Source organism: Desmodus rotundus, chromosome 2 (genome assembly GCF_022682495.2).
Source record: "Desmodus rotundus isolate HL8 chromosome 2, HLdesRot8A.1, whole genome shotgun sequence".
NCBI lineage: Eukaryota > Metazoa > Chordata > Mammalia > Chiroptera > Phyllostomidae > Desmodus > Desmodus rotundus.
In genome coordinates this window covers 194,399,032-194,420,422 of record NC_071388.1, presented here as the reverse complement: position 1 = coordinate 194,420,422, position 21,391 = coordinate 194,399,032, and positions in this window count along the sequence as shown.

Here is a 21,391-nt window from a genome sequence, read left to right as displayed (position 1 = left end):
CTGGGGGGTGTGGGGAGCTTTCTGGCCCCGCCCCTCCATTGATTCGGGTTTGAACGCGCCTCCTAGCCACCCTCGCTCGCGCCGGCAAACACCTTGAAAGCCGCTGGGCGAAGGTGGCCTGGCCCCGCCCCCGCTGGCCGGCTAGGAGGCGGGGCCCGAGCGGGCCTCCGACCTGCGCTAATCGCAGTCCACTTCGCCCGAGCGCGGCGGGGGGACCTAGGCTTGCAGCCCGCTCTCCGCATAACCCGCACCTTCTCGCTAGAGGAACTCTGGGGGAGGTCCTGGAATGAGCCTCTTGACGGGAAACCTTGGACTCAAACTTTTTCAGCTGCACGGAACTTGAGAGATCATGTGGGTCAGCGCTCATTCATTCATTCATTCATTCACTAAGTTACTTTTCTACGTCCTCCTACATGCCAGGCACTGTGCTAGGCTCTGAGGATTGGAGGGTCAAAGACAGTCTCTGCATTCTCGGAGCTTGCAATCAAGAATCTGGTAGAGAAACAAACCAAGTAAGCTGATAAACGTAATTATGTGTATATGCACTTACATTTATATACACATAGACATATATGTACATGTTATATACACTTATGTATATGTGCATGTGTGATTAGGGGGCAATGATATGTCAGACGGAAGACCACTTTAATGGGGGAGGCCCTCCCTGAACAGGTGACATGTAAACCATCCCCCGGAGGATAAGAGGCCACAGAGGCTCAGAGGACGTGACCAAGGTTATGCAGCAATGGGTGGCAGAGACAGGACTAGGACCAAAATATTCCCATTCCTAAACCCTGTAGGATGTCCACATTGCTGGCCACCACCCAACCCCCACTGCTAAGGTCTGTGGGATGGAAGTAGATGTAAGGGCAACTGTGGTAACATCTACAAATTTGGGCAAACCAGAGCTGTGGCTGGGCTCCCGCTCTAGCCTTAGCCCTGACCCAGCACAGGAAGGGAAGGAAAAGCTGCAAACAGTAAAGCTAGCTCTTTCTCCCACGGGGAGATGGTGGGAAGGAAGCAGGTGAGAAGGTGCTTTGTCTTCTTCCCTGTGACCTGTGCTGTGGCCTGAGGGAGGCTAGATAACCCCCAAATCACACAGTCTCTCTCTCCCTCTTTTGTACTCTGATTAGATAGTTGGATCTAAAGGCTGAGTCTCCAGTGTGGAGAGTATAGAAGTATAGAATCCTCATGCACGATGAATTGAGGGCCTCCTTCCCCACCTTGACCCCAACACCCAACAGATGGGTTAAATTATCTGCAAACCGAATTGTAATCCCAACACCTAATGCTGGGTTTTACTCAGAAACCACAGAGGTGAAGTTTCTCTTATGAGGATACATCTTGAGGGCACGAGCCTATGGCCGGCCCCCTCCCTGTCTCCTTGCCTACAGTTCAGCTTCTTCTCAGTGCCTGACACATAAAGGGCTCTCAATAAACAAAACAGAATTGAACTGAACCCCTGCCCTTAGCTTCCTACCTCATGTGCTGCAGAGGAGCTAGAGGGGGAGAAGACTGACAAGCTAATCTGCAGAAAGTTCTTCTAAGCCAAGGGAGCTCCTACATCTCTAAGTCTGTGTCTACACATGCAGGGTGAAGAATTATAAAGCCTCATCAAAAGTCATTGTGAACACAGCTTTCTGCAGATAAAGCTGTGTCAGGCGTTATACCGAGAAATTAAAGCTCAGTCCCTGTCATCTGAAACAGGAAATGCATGCTCAGGCATTAGCCAGCAGAGAATTCAGACAGATTGAATTCTCATCTCAAGCCACACACACATTAACAAGATTATAGATAACAATCTAAGACCCATTTTATAAAACACTTGCAGCTGGGACGGGGCTGGGGCTAAGGGGCGCCGGTGGATGTTTTAGGGCACTCCTGCAGGCTCAGGAATCCAGTCCTCCCCTCGCCTGGACTGCTCTGACAGACTCACGACATCTGCTGCAAGTCTGCCTTTGTGTTACCTCTCTCCCGTGCGGATTCCCGTGCCTGCCAGACCGGTGCCTCTATGTTCACTCCCTCCTGCACTCTGCACCTCGTTAACACCTAAAGATTTGTACTTTGCTTGAACCCATCACATCATTTCACACCCTCCTGACTTTGCACATGCTGTGCCTTCTGCCTGGAGTACTGTTCCTTCTTCATTCCCCAAAACTCAGGTCAGGTGTGCTCTCTTCAAGAAAGCTTTTCTCTGAAATTCCCACCCCAGCTCGGGCTTCAGCAGGGACGCCCAACTCTTGGCGCGCAGGCTGCGTGCAGCCCAGGATGGCTATGAACATGGCCCAGCACAAAATCGTAAATTTACTTTAAACCTTTTTTTTTTTGCTCATCAGTTTTCATTAGCATTTATGTATTTAATGTGTGGCCCGACAACTCTTCTCCCAGTGTGGCCCAGAGGTGCCAAAAGGTCGGACACCCTGCAAGCATGCCCCGCCCTTGTGCCAAGTCTAGGACTTGTACATGCAGTATAGTGCTTCTATCATTCATGCAACACCCCATGCTGTATCTGTTTTTTTGTTTACATGTTTATCTCAGAGTCCAGAGTTTTGGAGATTTTATCATCTTCATTAAGAATAGGGACCACGAGCCTTGGCTGGTGTGGCTCAGTAGACCGAGTGCCAGCCTGAGAGCTGAAAGGTCACGAGTTCAATTCCCAGTCAGGGAACATGCCTGTGTTGCAGAGCCAGGTGCCCAGCTGGGGGCATGCGAGAGGCAACTGATTGATGTATCTCTCACACATCGATGTTTCTCTCCCTCTCTTTCTCACTCCCTTCCCCTCTCTTTAAAAATAAATTAAAAAAAAAAGAGTAGGAGCTATGATTTAATGCTTTTCCTCTTCGAATCTCCAGTGCCTGGTGTGATGCCAGACAGATACTAAATACAAACACTCCAAGGCCCCTGCCTGATGGGACCAAGTCCATCTCTTCCACATCATTAGATTCCATTCTTCCCTTTGTCACCACAAACCAGTCACATTACTCCTCAACTGGCCAAGCCCATTCCTACCTCGGGGCCTTTGCTCATGCTCCCTCCACTTGAAACACTTTCCCCCCAGTTCTTTGACTCAGTATGGTGCCTTGTGCACAGGGATTCAGAACAGGCCTGGTGGCTGCCCACATTTCATAACATTGGGGAAGGGTGTAGGAGGGCCATGTCGGAGACCCCTACACTCCAGGTCTTTGCCCGTGTCCTCGTCCCGTGAGTGGCTTGGGGGTACTGCCAAGGCTAAGGTTTGCTTCTGTGACTCTCCTAGGGAGAGACCCATTAATACTCTGGGTCAGGTATGCAATCCTGCATTTCTGGCCTGTGATGTGGTGGTATTAGAGCTTAACTCACAGAGAGCAAGCTTCCTTCCAGGTTCCTGGGGTGGGGATTCTTGAGCCTGCCTGCTCCTTGTCCACTTGCCATATTGGTCCCTGGTGTCTGAATCCTGCCTTCCCAAATGGCCTGGAAGCTCCCCTTAGGATCCCGAGCCTGCCTTCATCTTTGCATCATAACTCAAGCCTCATGCCTGGTGCTTGGCAGGCATTCAGAAAACCGCAGTGATGATGATGCTGATGACGACGACAACGACAATGACAATGACACAGTCATGAAGGACATGAGATGATTGGAATTATTTGAATATTGGAGACAAGAGACATCGTGTTGGACCAGGGTGGAGAAGTTCAGTTTAGAAAAGTTAGCCAAGTGCAGAAGCGGCGGCTGGGCCTCCTGCTCAGCCCGGCCCTGCTCACATCTGCCCATCCCCTCACCTGCTGCCCCCACCCTGAGCTCGCCGTCTCCCGGTGGGCTTCCCTCTGAGCCGCTATGCTGCACACCCCAAAGCCTGGTTTGCTCAGGAGTAAATGCCCTTGACATCCTCTGCCTTTTCGCACCTTCAGTGTCCTGCCTTTGTCAGGTGCTGTCCCAGGTCAAGATCATGGCTCTTCCTGCCTCATTTGCAAGCTTCTCTCCACCCCTCGACCTCAGTCCAGCCATGGACCCAGTCCAGGCTCTGCGGAGCTAGACACCATTTTTAGTCTTCCTACCCACTTCCTGCCATCAAGTAATCCCAGCAAGCACAGCTCCTTCAACGTTTTAGCTCAGTGGTTCTCAACTTTGAGGAACCTAGGAACCACACAGGGAGCTGCTACAGCGCGAGATACGGGGCCCCTCTCCCAGAGTCCAACTCAGTAGGTCTGGCCGGGGCCCAGGAATCTTCATTTTGCCTTGGCCTCAGTTCCTGGGCTCAATACCAAGGCCTTCCCAATGCTGTTCAACAGCCTACTCATGTGGCCACACCCTGGATTTCCCTGGAACTTTCTATCTCTGAGATCCTACACTCCAGTGTCCCTCTCCCTGACCCCTTCACCCCCACCACAGGCACGCCTGCACCTCTAGCCCCCACACCACTTGTTTCTTCCCAGCCCTTCAGCCCCTGCAGCCTGCATGGCTTCCCTCTCCACGGGGACCTGGCTTCATCTCTTGAACCCTCACCAGCTGTCAGCTTCCTCGCTCCCCATCCCTCCAACTGTAGCCTACCCACCTCCAAACCTGCCTGTGCCAATCAACAACCCACCGTTTCTGCTCCAACCTCACGGCCAGGCTGCAGGAAGTGACTGTCCCCTGTGAATCAGGGCCTCTACAAATCAGGCCTTCCTGCGACCCTCCACACCGGTGCTGGGCAGTGCTTTTATATGGCTGAGGTCTACTCCCATGGTCCACGGTTGTTTTTGGAAACCTCAGGCCCAGCTCCTCTTCAGCCAATATCCTTCTTAGAGGAAATAATGTCGGTGCCTGCCTACCCCTCTATAAACTTTGCTACTTGGAATTTTTAGAGGAAGTACCATTAGCCTCTCTTGTTCATATCTTCAGGTAGTGTTTCTCCTGGCAGCCACTTTTCCTCATCATATGAGCAGAGAGGGAGTATCTCCTGGTCTTAAAAACTTCCCTTGACCTTGAGTCCCTTTATAGATTCTGTTCTGCCTTTATCTCAACATAACCTAGTTTCCTAAAAGTCTGCCTCCCTGGGTGTGGTAGATTGTATTTCAGCTCTCAAGTCTGTCTGTCCCTGTAAATATACCCTCTACCATGTGACTATGCACCATTTCCATGAAGGTGAAAGAAATTTCCCCGAGCCACTGGGGTGGGCTTGGTTTCATAACTTGGCTTTGGCCAATGGAACGCTAGCATTCATGATACAAGCAGAAGTCTCAAATATGTTACTGTGGTTTATGGCCTCTGCACCTATGCCTCTCACCATGAGAACATCCTTCGCCTAGCTGCTAGTCTAGGGAGGATGAAAGACACAGGGAGCTGGCTGGTCCCCACCCACGGCTTAGAAGCCAGCCCAACCCAGCAGAGCCCAGCCTGGATCAGTGGAAACCCAGCCTACCCCCCAGAGGCACGAGAGAGACATACATGCTTATTGCTGTATGCGTCCCAGTTTGGGTTTTGCTTGTAACACAGTGCTATTGCAACAATAGCCGACGAAGACAGTGGGAAGCAGTCAGGTTGGTTATTAGTGGTGGTGGAAAGACATGTGATTGGATAGCTGACTTGGTGTCTGGAGAAGAGCAAACTGGGCCTGTACCTCACAGAGCGCATCTGAGTAAGTTCCAGGTGAACCCAAGTGCTAAGGGCACACAGTTAAACCTTACGATGTCAGAGGGAAATTAATACATGTCCGCCCTCTGACAGTGGAAGACTTTCTCAGGCTAAAATCAATAAAAGTGTTTTTCTAATATTCTTTAATAGGCACATATTACTCTTAAACTCAGACAACAGGCAACAGACCTAAAAAGGAATTACTCTTTCAACTACTCAAAAAAAATTTAAACCTATATCAGCGGTCCCCAACCTTTTTGGCACCAGGGATGTTTTTCCACAGACTGGGGTTGGGGGTGATGGGGCAGCAGGAGGCTGAGCTCAGGCCAGTGTCCCCCAAGACCAGTTCCTAACATGCCACAGTCTGGTACCAACTGTGGCCCGGGGGTTGGGGACCTCAGTTCTATTGTTAAAACATGCACACACATGGAAAAGCAAAAAAAAAATTGTGGAAAATATTTGCCTCAAATTTGTGAAAGAGTGAATCTACTTAATATAAAAAGACCTTAGCCTTGGCTGGTGTGGCTCAGCAGATCGAGTCACCAGTTTGATTCCCAGTCAGGGCACATGCCCGGGTTTCCCATCCAGGTCCCCTGTGGGGGGCCTGTGAGAGGCAGCCAATCCATGTGTCTCTCACACATTGATGTTTCTCTCCCTCTCTTTCTCCCTCCCTTTCCCTCTCTCTGATAATAAATAAATAAAATCTTAATAAAAAATAAAAGGGCCTTAAATGAGAAAACACAAAGACCCAAATTAGTAAGGGCATATACATAAATGGCTCATATATGGAAAAAATATCATGCCTTAAAAGAATCAAGAAAATGCAAGCTAAACAATGAGATATTTACTTTACCAAACCAGCAAAAATTAAAAACTAATAAAATCCTGGAGGTTTTTAAGAATATGGGGAGATGGGTATTACACATAGCTTGCGGCGGTACCATTGGTACAATTCTCTTGATGCAATTTCCAATATGCATCAAGACCTTAAAAATATTCATCCTTTGACTCATGAATTCTCTTCTACAGATCTCCCCACAGAATCAGCCCTAGGAGATATCATGTGAAATGTGCACGATGGCGAGACTGTGCACACAGCCCACAGGTCAGGCAGGGAAGAGCTAGCTTCCGCGAACCTCTGTGCATAACTGGAACCCCATGCAGTGTGTGGCCCCGGGCCAGAAAATGGGGTTTTTTGGGGGGGGTATTTTTTTAATACAAGTGTGGTAGGTCCTGCTGGTTTATTACATTCTCCACTCCCCTTTTTTCCTTGATGACCCCCACTTTGCTAGCTGTCCTACAAACTGCAATAGTTTCCAGGTGAGACCCACTGCAGCCCCGGTGGGTGGTCCTGATGTTCCCAGCCAGCTGCTACACTCCTTGCCTGAGGAATGTGACCCAATTCTTGCCACCAGATCATAAGAGCAAATACTGATATTTATATCCAACAAATCATGTGCCAGGCACAGCTCTAAGTGCTTTACACAGGTTAAGTTCATCTCTCCCAAGAGCCCTGAGAAGCAAACATGGTTATAATTCCCATTGCACAGATGAGAACATTAAGGCTCCGAGAAATCAAGACAATTAACTCCAGGTTGCGCAGCTGAGGGATGAGGAGTGAAACAGGCTGGAGGCCTTCTTGGGAGGTTTTCCCAGCTGCTGAAAAGGGACATAATAGAACGGTGTTCTTTTCTTGCTCCAGGATGCTGTCACCTGCCTGTGATGCCGTTTTGGGGTCTGAGAGGGAGCAGTTTGAGAAGACATCCAAGCCCCGGCTAGGCAGTGCAGTTAGTCTGAGCATCGTTCCAATACGCCAGGGTGGCGGGTTTGGTCCCCGGGTCAGGGCACACACAACAAGCAACCAATGAATGCGTAAATAAGTGGAACGGCAAGTCGATGTCCTCTCTCACTTCCTCTCCCTCTCTAAAAAGATATTTAAGAGGGTATTCCAGTACACTGAAGAAGGCAGAGCAAAAATGGCACAGAATCAATGGCCCTGAAGACACAACTGAGCCCCTGAACTAACCAGCCTGGGTTACCCAGTCCCTGGATTTCTCATTACCTCAGATAAAAATTACTTTTATTGCCCTGAGCGGTGTGGCGCAGTTGGTTGGGCATCATCCCGCAAAGTGGAAGGCCGCCATTTCGATTCCTGGTCAGGGCACATGCCTGGGTTGAGGTTCAGTCCCTGGTCAGGGCACATACAAGAGGTAACTGATTGATGTTTCTCTCTGTCTCCTTCTCCATCCCTTCCCCTCTCTCTAAAAATAAATAAATAAAATCATTTTAAAAATTGTCCTTTTTGTTTAGGCCACTTTTAGTTGTTGATTTTTTTTTTTTTTTGATACTTGCAGCCAAAAACACTCAAGCTAGTGCTTAGGTAAATTTTACACTTTAACATAAAGTGAGGGGAAAAACAGGATTCAAAACTGTATAAATTTTGTATAATTGACATGATTGCTAAAATAAAAATGCATGGAAAAAAATTTTAAGTGACCTTTGAGTGATGGGCTTCTGGGGCATCACTTTTTTTTTTTTTACACTTAAAAATATTTTCTGACCTTCTATAATAAAAAATGTATTACTATTTTAATAAAAAGTATAATTTTATAAAACTCTGAAAGTATTCCTCCTGGCTGTCTCTATTTCTCCTCCCTTCCCATCCAGTTCAGGCCACCTACCTGAGCCTCTGCGCCCACCATTTCATCCTAACTTGGCTCCCATGCCTTGAACCTCAAGCCCACCTGTCACTGTTCAGTCCTTGTCACTGGCCCTCTGGGCAGAGCCTTCCTCTTTCTCCGCCTCCCCTGTCACAGTCTGTTCTGGTTCCCTTCTCATGTCCCTTACAAGCTTCCCCTGCTTCTGAGTCAGCCGCGTGCCCAGGCCCCCAGAGTTCACAACTCGGCCTTTCCTCTTAGTCTACATCCACCGCTCGCCTTGGCTTTAGCTATTAATGTCCACCCTAACTTCCCTCTTGAGTTCCAAATCGAAATGCCCATTCTCGTCCTGGTCTTCTCCAGCGGTGGGGCAGGTGTGGGAGAGTCCCAGGCTCTCTGCAACAGGGACTGATGGTCTGCACGAGGCTATTTTGAGGGTTAACCGTGATTACTGGAGTAAAGGACGCAGCGCCCAATTCAGCATGGTTATTGAATGTGCGTCGGTGTTAGTGCCGTCGTGTCATTCCTCTGGTCCTTGTGGGCGCTCAGACGGTTTCTGCCGAGGGTGTGATCCTTCTCTTGCCAGTGCCATCACCCAAAGTTGGGTCCTCGAGCCCTAATCCCCAGTCCATCACAGGCACCTCCAGCCCCCCGTCCACCTCATCACACAGTTGTAAGAGCCTCTGAAAGCCCGGGATTGAATCACATCTGCCCCTGCTCAGAGCCAGCGCCCATGCAACTCGCTTCTTGTTGCTCAATTTAGCGCTGCGGTCACAGCCCACTTTTCCAGTGTTCTGCGCTCTCACTTCCGTCACGTGCCCCCCTTTCGGTCAGCCCGCACTGGTCACTGCCCTGGGGTCCCTGTCCCACCATGCCTGCCCTGCCACACGTGGGAAAATCATTGAAGGCATATTTCTCAAGGTACCTGCTGCCCCAGCCCCCCTGAGGTGCTCTAAATCACTCCCAGGAGTGGCTGTAACTCATTAAGGCGTGGAGTCTCAGTCCAGGGAATTCTGCAGGCTCTCCCAGGGGAGGGAGGGAGGCGGTGAGTTCAGTCTCCAGGGAGGTTAACCTGCCCTACCTTTCAGTACAGCTCCTTTAAAGCTAAAAATAATAAGTTCAACCTCCTCTTTCAAGCCCTTTTTGATCGTCACAGCTCTTGCAATGCTGGTCACTACTCCGTCTCCAGCCCCTGGAAAAATGTCTGTCACTTAGTCATCAAAAAGAAATAAATGGTTTGGAAAGTAACCCTCACTCCGTTCTACTGTGAATGATGGAGGAAACTAGGGGGTGGGCGGACTCTATCTCCTTTACAGGACTGTGGCTTCCCTGCAGGCAGAAACAGCGGCTTGTGCTTCTTGGTCTGCCCACCCCAGTGCCTGGCTCCCTGCTTGACCCATGCCCGGTAACAAGTGTTTGCTGGGTTGAGGGGAAGGAAGAGCAGAACAGCATGCACGGCGGTCTGCTGTGCCCCAGGCCTGCACCACGCCCTGGCCAGTCTGGTTTCATCATCCTGACAGCTCTGGGAGGAAGGCGATGCTGTCCTCAGGTCAAAGATGAACGACTGAGGCTCAGAGAGGCTAACTGATGTTCCCTATCCAGGGCTAACAAGCGACAGAGCCAGAATTCGGTCCTGGTTTTATCTGACCCCAAAGTCCGGGCTCTTTGGGCTGATACTGTGTTGCCAGCAGAGTAGGGAGTCTGCCAGGAAACCGATAGCAGCTCACACTGGTAACTGGGAGATAGCTTTATGCAAGGGCTGACTATCCTGCAAGGCTTGGGCAGGGTATAGGAAACTCCAGGAGCAGTGCAGTTCCCCAGGGCTAGTGACGTGGGGGCTCTGTCAGCACCTCTAGGCCTGACAGGTGAAGGGAGGGAGCAGTTACAAAACCTGGAACGGTGGAGCTGTGTGGCCAGGGCCCCTGACTCAGGCTGTTGCCTTAGGTTGAGGGGTGAGGCAGTCTTTGGTGACCCTCCAGGGATGGCGAAGAACAAGTACCCTGAACCCCACGGCTCCTTGCCTCCTCCCGTCTCCTGAGGAGCTCTTCCCAGGGCCCAACCCAACTGAAGCTGGATGACGAAGAGCCCACTGTCGTGTCCGCACTGGCCAGCTCCGAGCACAGCGGAGAAGGATGGAGATGGACATGGGGCAAACGGAAGATAGCCAGCAAACGAGGCTAGAGAAGATAGATATGTGGGTTTGGGTGGCTATGGGCAGGGCCGACTGACCCTTCAGAGGTAGAGGGTGGCCATCACCTTTTACCTGGTAACTGAGACCACCGGGAAATGCCCTCCCTGCTCTCATGCTCCAGCCCCCACCAGCCCATCCTCCACTCAGAGCTGGGGGTTTTCCTAAAATATGACCCAAATCATGTCCTGCTGCTGCTCAAAACCATTCAATGGCTTCCCTATAGGACAACATCCAAAATCTTTAATGACCCCCAGAAGTCCTGCCAATCTGGTCCCTGCCCACCTCCCCAGTCTCCTCTTGAGGCCACTCCCCCACATTCACTCGTTCCAGTACCCAGCCACACGGATCTCCTTGAAGTTTCCAGAACACCCCAAGCTCTTTTATCTTCCTGGCTGCCTCCACCATCTTCACGTAGCACGTTCCTTCAGTGGAAAATGGTGGCAACATGCCTGCATTAGTATCTGCTCCCCCACCCTGTACTGCAAGCTCCAAGAGGGCAGGAGCTGTATTTATTTCATTCACTCCTGTCTCCCCACTGCTTAGTACAGTGCCCAGCACATTGTTGAGTTGGCACCTCAGAAATACTTGCTGAGCCCTAATGTAGTTCAGTGGATTGAGCATCAGCCTATGAAACAAAACGTTGTTGGTTCAATTCCCAGTCAGGGCACATGCCTGGGTTGCAGGCCAGGTCCCCAGCTGGCTGTGTGCAAGAGGCAACCAGTGGATGTTTCTCTCCCTCTCTTTCTCCTTCTCTCCCCTCTCTCTAAAAATAAACAAATAATTGTAAAAAATACTTGCTGAATTAGTAAGAAGTGATTGGGCTTGAGCCCTGGCTTTGCCTCTCCTGTGAGCCCATGAGCCTAGCACTTTAGTGCTCTGAGCTCAGCTTCTTTTTAAATGAAGTGTTTCTTGTGGAGAATTTAAAACGCCTAAACCAAGAGAAGAAAATAGTGAAGTGTGCCTCATGTACACATTTCCTAGCTTCGACAATGATCGACTGGTGGGCTAGGGTTCTTTATCTGTAGATAAGGAAGGTTAGGATGGCTTTCAAATCTTTTCACCATGATTCACAATGAGAAAGGCATTTTACATCCAGACCCACACCAAATACATATATAAATAAAACTAAAACAAAGTCACACAAAATAACAATGCAGGAATTCTTTGGTATCCATGGGGAATTGGTTCCAGGATCCCCCTGGAATGCCCAGGTGTGCAGAGGCTCACGTCCCTTACATAAAATGGGGTGGTATTTGCACATAACCTACCCAATCCTTCCACGCACTTTAATTATCTCTAGATCATTTATGATACCTAATACAATGTAAGTGCTATGTGAGTAGTTGTTATACTGTGTTGTTTAGAGAACAATGACAAGAAAAAAGTCTGCACACAGTATATATACCAGCAACAGTGTAACATTTTTGTTTCTGTATATTTTCAAACTGCAGTTGGTAGAATCCCCTAATGCTTTGGAAACTGAGGCTGCAGAGGGGCTGGCTGTACTGCTTATAATCTGATTTTTCCCTAGTCTATTTCTATAAATGTTCCTACGGCCCACTTAGTTGATTTCACTAACGGGTCATGTCCGGCGGTATGAAAAACGCTGCACTGAAAGATCTTCCCTTCCACCTGTCTGGAGTATGGTTAGGGTTCCCCCTTTTCTTGCCAAGCCATGATAGCCACATCCTGCCCTCTAGTGGTCATGTTTGGGAACTGATTGGGTCGTCATTGAAATAATTTTTAATTTGGGAATAAATTCATTTCAGTAAAAAGTACTGAGCGCAGGCCCTAGGGCGGCAGGCATCTGGGGGGTGAGTCCGAGATGAATTATGACATAGACTCTGATCCCTATATTCTTCCCTGAATTGATGACTACGGCAGAACTGCTACTGGTCTGTATTGTCCAATATGGTAGCCACTAGCCATACTTGGTTATTGATTAATACTTGCAATATAGCTAGTACGACTGAGAAATTGAATTTTAAAATTATTTAATTTTAATTCATTTACATTTAAATACAAAAATTGAAACTTGTTTAAAGAAAAGAAGTTAGTTATCTACAGGGGAGTTCCCGTAAGACTGTCAGCTGATTTCTCAAAAGAAACTTTGCAGGCTAGAAGGGAGTGGCAAGAAACATTCCGAGTTATGAAAAGCCAGGACCTACAGCCAAGACTGCTCTACCCAGCAAAGCTATCATTTAGAATCAAAGGGCAGATAAAGAACTTCCCAGACGAGAAAAAAAAAGTTTATCATCACCAAACCACTATTATATGAAATGTTAAAGGAACTTATTTAAGAAAAAGAAGATCAAGACTATGAACAATAAAATGGCAAAAATACATACCTATCTAACAACTGAATCTAAAAAACAAACTAAGCAAACAAGAACAGAGACAGAATCATGGATATGGAGAGCATTTTGATGGTTGCCAGATGGCAAGAGGGTGTGGGGGAATGGGTAACGAGGTGAGGGGATTAAGAAGCACAAGTAGGTAGTTACAGAATAGCCGTGGGGATGTAAAGTACAGTGTAGGAAATGGAGTAGCCAAAGAATTTATTAGCTTGACCCATGGACGTGAACAATGGTGTGGGGACTGCCTGAGGGAGTGGGGGGTGCTGGGTGGAGGGGGAAAAGGGGGAAAAGTCAGGACAACTGTAATAGTATAATCAATAAAATATAATTTTAAAATATTCTAAAACTAAAAAAATTTGTTTCAGTTACTGGAAAATAACTGAAATATGTTTGATTCACATACAGAACATGGGAATGTGAATCTACTTTTTCAACTGCACATTTTATAAAATCTAAATATCAAATAAAATGAAGTACAAAAAAATTTAAATAACTATAAATATTCAATATTTCTGATGAAAACCTAACATCCAGATCGTGATGTGCTGTAAATGTAACTCACATAGCACATTTTAAAGACCTAGCATGAAAAAAATTCTGTTAACAATTTTTGTACTAATTAAATGTTAAAGTTATAATATTTTAAAATATGTTGGATTGAATAAATATATTATTAAAGTTATTTTCACCTGTTCCTCTTTACTTTTTTAAAGATTTTATTATTTTTAGAGAGAGGGGAAGGGGAGGAGAAATAGAGGGAGAGAAACATCAGTGTGTGGTTGCCTCTCCTGCACCCTCTCCTGGGGATCTGGCCCACAACCCTGGCTTGTGCCCTGACTGAGAATCAAACCAGTGACCCTGTGGTTCACAAGCCCGAGCTCAACCCACTGAGCTACACCAGCCAGGGCCCCTTTTTACCTTTTAAATGTGGCTACTTGAAAACTGAAATGACTTATGTGACTCACAGACATTTCTTGACAACGTTATCAAGTATAACGAATCTTTTGGGGGTTTTCCCTTGTGTTCTTTCAAGATTCTGGCCAGAGAAAAGGAGGGAAACATGTGTCACATCATATTTCAGTTGGAAAGCACTCACAGGGCTGGAGGTTCTTCTGATATCCCTCCTTCCTGCCCATCTGTGCATTTGCATCCTTAATGGAGATGGAGGAATATGCTAGGACCCTCATTCAGACTAGGGTGAGGGTGGTGATGTGGATTCGAGGTTAAGTGTTGCACATATTGAGGTTGAGATGACTTTGACTTTACTACTCAGAGTTTGGTCCACGCAGCAGCAGCTGCAGCAGCAGCATTACTTGGGCCTTGTAAGCAATGCAGACTCTCAGCCCCACCCCACCTGAATTCTGCTTTTTAATTCTGCATTAAAAAGCAGAATGTGCATTTTAACAAGATCCCCATGTGACTTCTTTGGACAGTTAAAGTTTGAGAAGCAGTCTCCCATTGGGTAGCCAAGTAGAGAAACAGGTGGCAGTTCTCTGATTGCTTTTCCTTGCTCGGTGACAGAGAAGCAAGGTCAAGGCTGAGAGGGAGGCTGCAGAGAAGGGGCTGGAGTTCTGATGAGATTGGAAAACGGGGGGAGTAATTACCTAGGACGGAAATGTTAATAGAACGTATGAGGAAAACCTGTCTTCATGAGCTGAAAGTGAGATCAGTCAGTACCTTGCACGTTTTACTCCTCCCTTTCAGCTGTGTGGTGCAGAGCTGAGGTTTTGCCTGCTGAGTGCTGCAGGTGGAGAGGGGCAAAGGAGTGAGGAGTGATTGTAATGATGGATCTAAGCTGGCTAAGGACGGAAGTGAGGGACAAGGAAGAGGAAGAGGAGGTAAGACGCACAGGTCGTCAGTCCTGATGTGGACCAACGTGGAGCTGCTGGAACCAGGGTCATAGCGAGGGATAGATGGCAGTCAGGGAGAACGGGGCTTGAAGCTGAGATTTTGGAAGGGGTGCAGTTACTGGTGAGGAGAGGTTCTACGGTGGCTATTATCTTGGGCTGGGAATAAGATAAGAGGAAATGGACGCTGGCTTTTTTTTTGGAGAGTGGAGTGGTTCGGAAAAATGCAAGCGAATTATGAGGAAGGGCTTCTTGCCCAGGGGGAATCCCCCAGCAGGTGGAGATGACCTAGGAGGCCAAGGCCCATGGTGGCAGCGGGCAGGGTGTGAGGAGGGCACATGGCTGGAACCTGGCCCCCGAGCTGCAGTAAACTCATCTACCCAGGTCCTGTTTAGTCCTCCAAATACAATAGCACCACTGGCCAAACTGAGGCTGTGCTAAATCCCTGAATCACCAGGCTTCTACCTCACCAACAATGACAACAACGGACAGTTTTTGCTGTGTCCCAAGCACTTGAAAACTGCTGATTCTAATCCTCACCCCCCCCATATTGTTACCTTCCCTCTGACAGATAAAGCTACCAAGACTCAGGGAAGGTAAGTAATAATCCCAAAGGCCCACAGTCACTAAAGCGATTTCAACAGAATCCAGGTCTCCAGAGCACCCAAGGGGGCTGATAACCAAATTCCCCTGGGGGCATGTGTGTTCACCTCCCCTGAGGATTCCAGTACAGAGGTCTAGAAACAAGAATCCCCAGGTGATTGCTTTCAAACGCCCTTTGGGTGATTCTGATGGTCAGGGGAGATGGGAAGGCATCACCCTGAGCCCCCGGCGGCAGGCTGGCTCCCAGCCCAGCCTTCCTCAGAGGGCAGCACTGTCTCTCAGGTAGGAGGAGCTCCTGCCCAGCCAGCGTCCAGGTTTCTCAGGCCTGGTAGAGTCCCTAGCATCCCTCATACCATTTTCAACTCCTTCGGATGAAAAGAGATGATTTCATCTAAGTCTTCAAAAGTCACAGGAGAAAGGAAAGAGCAGCCCGGTTAGACTCATTTACAGTCATGTACCCGCCTAAAGACAGGCTACGCTCTGAGAAGCGTGCGGGGTGCTTTTGTCACTGTGAGAACCCCACAGAGCGCACTTAGTGTATCCAGATGGTGTAGCCTACCACACACCTAGGCTGCATGGTAGGTACAGCCAGTGCTCCCAGGCTACAAACCTGTACAGCACGTTACTGTGATTAAATCACACGCAAGAGAAAATGAGTAAGCAGGAGATGGGCGCGGCTGCCAGAGTCACACCACATACTGTTTTCCAGAACCCTCTAAAATGACGATAAACAGTATGGTAAATATATAAACCAGGAACATAAGCCATTTACTATCGTTATCAAGTATTATGTACCGTGCAGAAGTGTACGTGCTACGCGTCCATACAACTGGCAGCGCAACAGGCTTGCTCACACCAGCATCACCACGGACACGTGAGCGTTCGGCAGCTACGCCGTCACTAGGCAATGGGAAGCTTTTAGCCCCATTTTAATCTTACGGGCCCAGCGTACATGTGGTCCATCCTTGACCAGAACATCATCATGGAGCACACGACTACACAGAGATGGGCCCCAGGCCTAGTGACTGTCAGGATGGGCGGGGTAGGACAAAATGGCAGCCGAACTACAACCCAGAACAGACGGCTGACATCAAACCAGGGAACCACCAATGATGGACTGCGGCTTTGTTCAAGGAGACCAATCCCTAGCCCCCACGGAGACAGCCAACCAGAATTTGGTGCATACAACCCCGCCTTATTCTCTGCCTGCGCCCGGCTTCCCTGGCCCCGCTCTGCAGACTGGGGAACCTCACCCGGGTGCGCAAACCCCAGTAAAGCTCTGTACTGCCTAATTTTGTGGCTGATTGGCATTTCTTCTTCGGCGGAGCCTAAGAAAACCTTTCAGTGACCATTCAGCGGAAAAGCTATGACAAGTCCTCACTCCTGGGAACATCCCATTCCACCATTCTTTCTACTCTCTCTGTTTATGAACGTGCTAACTAATGTTGTTGGATAATAAAGCTAATTTTTAGGGGGGAAAGCCCTAATGCCCTATTCGTAGGGGCGTGCAAGTCGTGACCAAAGTTTCTCTCCCTCTCTTTCTCCCTCCCTTCTCCCCTCTCTGAAAATAAATAAATAAAATCTTTAAAGAAAAAAAAAGAGCTCTCTCAGTTCAGCAGATGATGGAGCAGGGCTGTGCTGAGGCCTGGAGATGAATGGGACTTTGTCCTTGCCCTCTAGCGGGAGAAAGAGCCATATTTACCCCAGGCTGGGTTAAATGCCTCAATTCAGTAAATACAAAGTGCTTGGGAAAAAGGCAACTTCTTTGAGAACTGTCAGTGATACATGAAAACACCTCTCTTGGGTGGAGTAACCACGAGTAATCAGGCCCTCTGCAGGAGGGACTTGTAGAGAGATTAGCAGGGCCCTGGGGCTGGGCTGCCTCAGGCCTGGCTCCCAGGAAATCACTCTGGATCCATCAGTCTGGTTAGGCTTTCTCACCCACTCCCTCTAGTTCCACCTGGGCTCTGGGGAACCATTCCAGGGGCCCACCCTTTCAATCTCTCCACCTCCTCTCATTAATCACTAAACTTTGGCTACTCCATCCCTAAAATAAACATCAGCCCGATTCCTTTCATTCCCCCAAACCCGGATCAGTGTTGCCAGGGAAATACAAGACACCCAGTTGTGTTGTGTGGGACAATGGAACAGTCTTATACGGAAAATTATTTCTTTGAAGTTCAAATTTAACTGGCTGTGGACGTAAAAAGGGAAAAAGGAAAGTAACCTCATAGGGTGATCTAATCCTAAATTCCTAACGGGGCAGGTCACGGTGGGTAGTCCTGACGCAGGCCTGTCAGTGCTTCAGCGAAGGGTTGTGAGCCAGCTTGCCTGTTGTTCTGGTGGGAAGGGTAACACACCTTTGACATACCAGAATACCATACCCATCAGAGTGTGTATGAGCCTTCAAGAGAGCATAATTTTGTTAACTATCCTGCAATCCAACCCCAGTCCCTACCTGGCTCTCTCCAGTCTCCCCCCCAGCAATTTTAAATGCATAAAAGCAGCTGCGAACTTATCCTCTGGAGCACTTGAGATCTATCTCTTTCCTCAGCATATTTGTCAGTTTGGCTCCAATAGACTGTCACAAAAGTTCTCTGCAGAGCTGGGTGTTTCTTATGTCAACATGGGCGTCCTCACCTTTATTTGCTGAAGCTGGTAGCTGCACCCCACGGGCAACGGCACACCTCCTGCCACCTTTCCAACCTCCCTCTAGATGTCTGTTGACGGACTCATGGCTCCCCATTGCCCTCTGGGTAAAAATCTCAATCCCTGGCCCCCTGCCTCCTTGCCCAGTCCTGTTTCTTACCACTCCCACCCAGCTCCGCCTGCCCAGTCCTAGACTGCCAGGACGGCGGGCCCTAAGCCCTCTGCTTCAGATGCTGTTGCCTCTACCCGGGGAACGCTCTTCCCTGCCCCTTCAGTGGCTAGGTGGATTCTCAAACACCCACTAGCACTGGAATCAGGTATTACCGCCCCTAAAAAGCCTTTCCTGAAACACCCCCACCCCGCCCCATGTTGGGTTAGGAGCTCTGCGGGGTCCTGCAGCACCATGTGAACACTTGTCAAACCCACAACACAGTGATGATCTGACCTGTCACTTAGATTAGCGCACCGGGCGCTTAGATTGTGAGTTCCTTGAGGACGGGGCTGTGCTCTTTTCCGTTTGACGCCTCGGGAACTGGACATTCCGCCTGCTTGGTAGAAAGTAGAGGCATAGGTAATAATCTGCTAAGGGTCTTACAGACAAGGCCTTTGTCCCTCACATACCAGGTATGGATAAAAAAGGGGCCCCATACTCCACCTGACACGCTCAGGGGAGGCCTGGATGGCGGCCTTACAGACGCAGAGACCAACAGTGACCAAAAGCAAGTCAGGGAGGAATCCCTGGCTCTGGGGGTCAGCCCTGCCCTCTGCTCTCTCACTGCCCTTGCTCTGAGGACACCTCTGAGTCTGACTCAGTGGTATGAAGTGAGTAAATAAATAAACGTTCAGCTGAAATAAATAGACGAACGACAGAAAAAGCGAGTGTTAGCACCAGGGTTCCCCGTCGCCGGACGTGAGGTAACGTAGCAAGGCTCAGGCAGGTCAGTCACATACTGGGCCCGCGGCTTCCGTAACAAAGGTTAATTTTTGTCTCGGACAAGCCTGTCTGTTGTCTTCTTGCATCTATGATAACAGACCTTTGGAATGTCAGGGTAATAATCTCCTTTTTCAGACCCCGCAGGGCACCACCAGAGCAGGGAGCACAGAGCCCCTCCTGCTCCTTGGTTCCCCCGCAGGCCGTCTGTACGCGCTGTGAAGGACCACTGTTGATTGTCCAACACACACCCCTGGAGAAGAAGTGTGGGTCTCTCCCGCTCACCTTTCAGTTTTACCTTTTATCCAGTCCCAGAGCTTTCCCCACTGGGCTTTCTCCCTCCCCCTTAATCTACATCAGTAGATTTCACGGAACCTCCTTACACCTCCTCCTTTGATTCTAACATGTAAAACAAGCTGCACGGCCTTTCTCCGGAGCATTTTCTCAGTCCGCAGAGATTTGGCTTCCTGGCACGTGTCAGTTTGGCTTAAATCAACTCATAAAAATTCTCTACAGGTTTGGAAGCTTCTTACGACGGCACAGGATTAACAAGGGGTCCAGAGAAGGAGGCCATTTAGTGAATGTTTCTTGTAAACTGCCACTCCGGGCCTGGTGCTTCAGACGTTCTCGTAGGACTATGACCTTGACTCTGTGATCAGAAAATGGGCTCAGAGAGCAGGCGTGCAGCAAGCCTTGTATGGTTTGTCCGTGTGCGTCCCCACATTCCGCTCTCCCACAGGGCAGATGTGATTGCTGGCGGGAAAACAAATCTCCTTGGAGACGGCTCCACTCTGGAAGTTCCAGAAAGTGGAGGGTGCTTTCTGGAGAAGGTGCCAAAGTGCGGAGAGCGTGAAGGGGCATCAGGAGACCGGGCCAGGTTCTGCAGTTCACCGAGGACTCTGTGCTGTGGTCCACGGGGACACTGAAACTGAGCAGAGCTGTGTTTGCTCCGGGAACTCTTGCTGGTGATCTCACGCTTTGGGGGGAAACTTCCTAAAATGAGGCCTTCTGCCCCTAGGAACTGGATGAAAAAGGGGCCACATGCTAAACCGTGCATGGGTGCCTTACAAACCCAGAGAGAGAGAGAGAGTAACCGCACAGGACGGTCTGAAATTAAAACTTGCTAACTAAAAGTGATTCATGGCGGGTAGTCATGTCCTAGGACGGTATTTTTTCTCTCACAAAGGTCAATCTTCACCTTAACTGAGCCTGTCTCTTTTTGCCTCTAGAATAACGTACTTGATAACAGGCCTTTGGAATAACAAAGTAATCCCCCCCACCCCAAAGCATGACCACCACAGCAAGAGACCACAAATTCCCTCATTGTTATTGTTATCGTGTTGATTGTTGACTTAACTGTCCTGTACCCACCTATGTAAAAGAAACATGTATCTATTCATTTTACTTTGTATCCAATCCCAAAGGTTTCCCTGCTTTGCTTTCTCCCACCTCCATAATCTATTAACAATTAATTTCATGTAACCCCCCTTACATCTTCCCCTTTGATTATAATGTATAAAATAAGTGGTAAAACTGCTATTTTTTGGAGCACTTTCTCAATCCATTGAGATTTTGCTTCCAGGCAACAGTCATCAGTTTGACCCAAATAAACTCATAAGAATTCTTACAGATTTGGATGTTTCTTACACTGACAGAACTGAATTTACAAGGAAGGATTGGGTTGGCTGGGGGAGTTTGCCCACCGTGATGTCCACCGGTTAATTGCCTTAAGTAACTCCTGATTAAGTTATATCCATCTATACGAATAAACATACAGTGTGTGTGTGGAAGCAGAAGGCAATTTAAAAAACACTTCTATTTTGTTTGGTCTGAAATACACGATCTAAGTGGCAACTTTGCTTATTATGCTTAGTAGTGAACACATTGCTTTCACTAATGCTGACATGAAAATGAGCTTCCAGTAAGTCCTGGGCCCTTCCTTGCTAAGCCTTGAAAGAGCTGGACTGGCCACAGGGGATAGTAACATCAGGAAACGTGCTTACTGATGGGTTTGGCATCAGGAATTGCTCAGGTCGTCTTGGTCGTCTAGCTGTGTTCATTTCTAGATGTGTTTTGTCCAGTCAACCCTTAAACATTCAAAAAGCAAGAGGGTCAACAGGCGGTGAAAGACAGTGAGTGGTAGTGCTGATCTGTAGCTATTAGCACGAGATAAGCACCTTAAATAAAGCTGTTCAGCTACCAGCAGTGGCAGCCTTGGGTAATGGAAAAAACGTGGACTTCGGAACTACACAAACACAGGCAACGTTTCAAAACTTCCCAGAACCATTCCCTCGTCTCTAGGGTGGGGCTGCTGTGCCTGCTTCCACTTGTGAGGGTTGAGAGAGGGGTGCAAAGCCCTCACCCCAAGGTCGTGCCTGACAGCAGCAATTTACACCGCAGTCCAGGACCTCTGACTCCGGCTGCTGCTTTCCTGGTTGGGGCGGCTCCGAACCGGACCGTCTTAGCCCCCAGGGTCAGTGATCCTAAGTTCCATCTCTCTGTGCGGATGTTTGAGGTTTGAAACCTAGAAAGTGCATTTGGCTTAAAGAATTGTCAAAGAT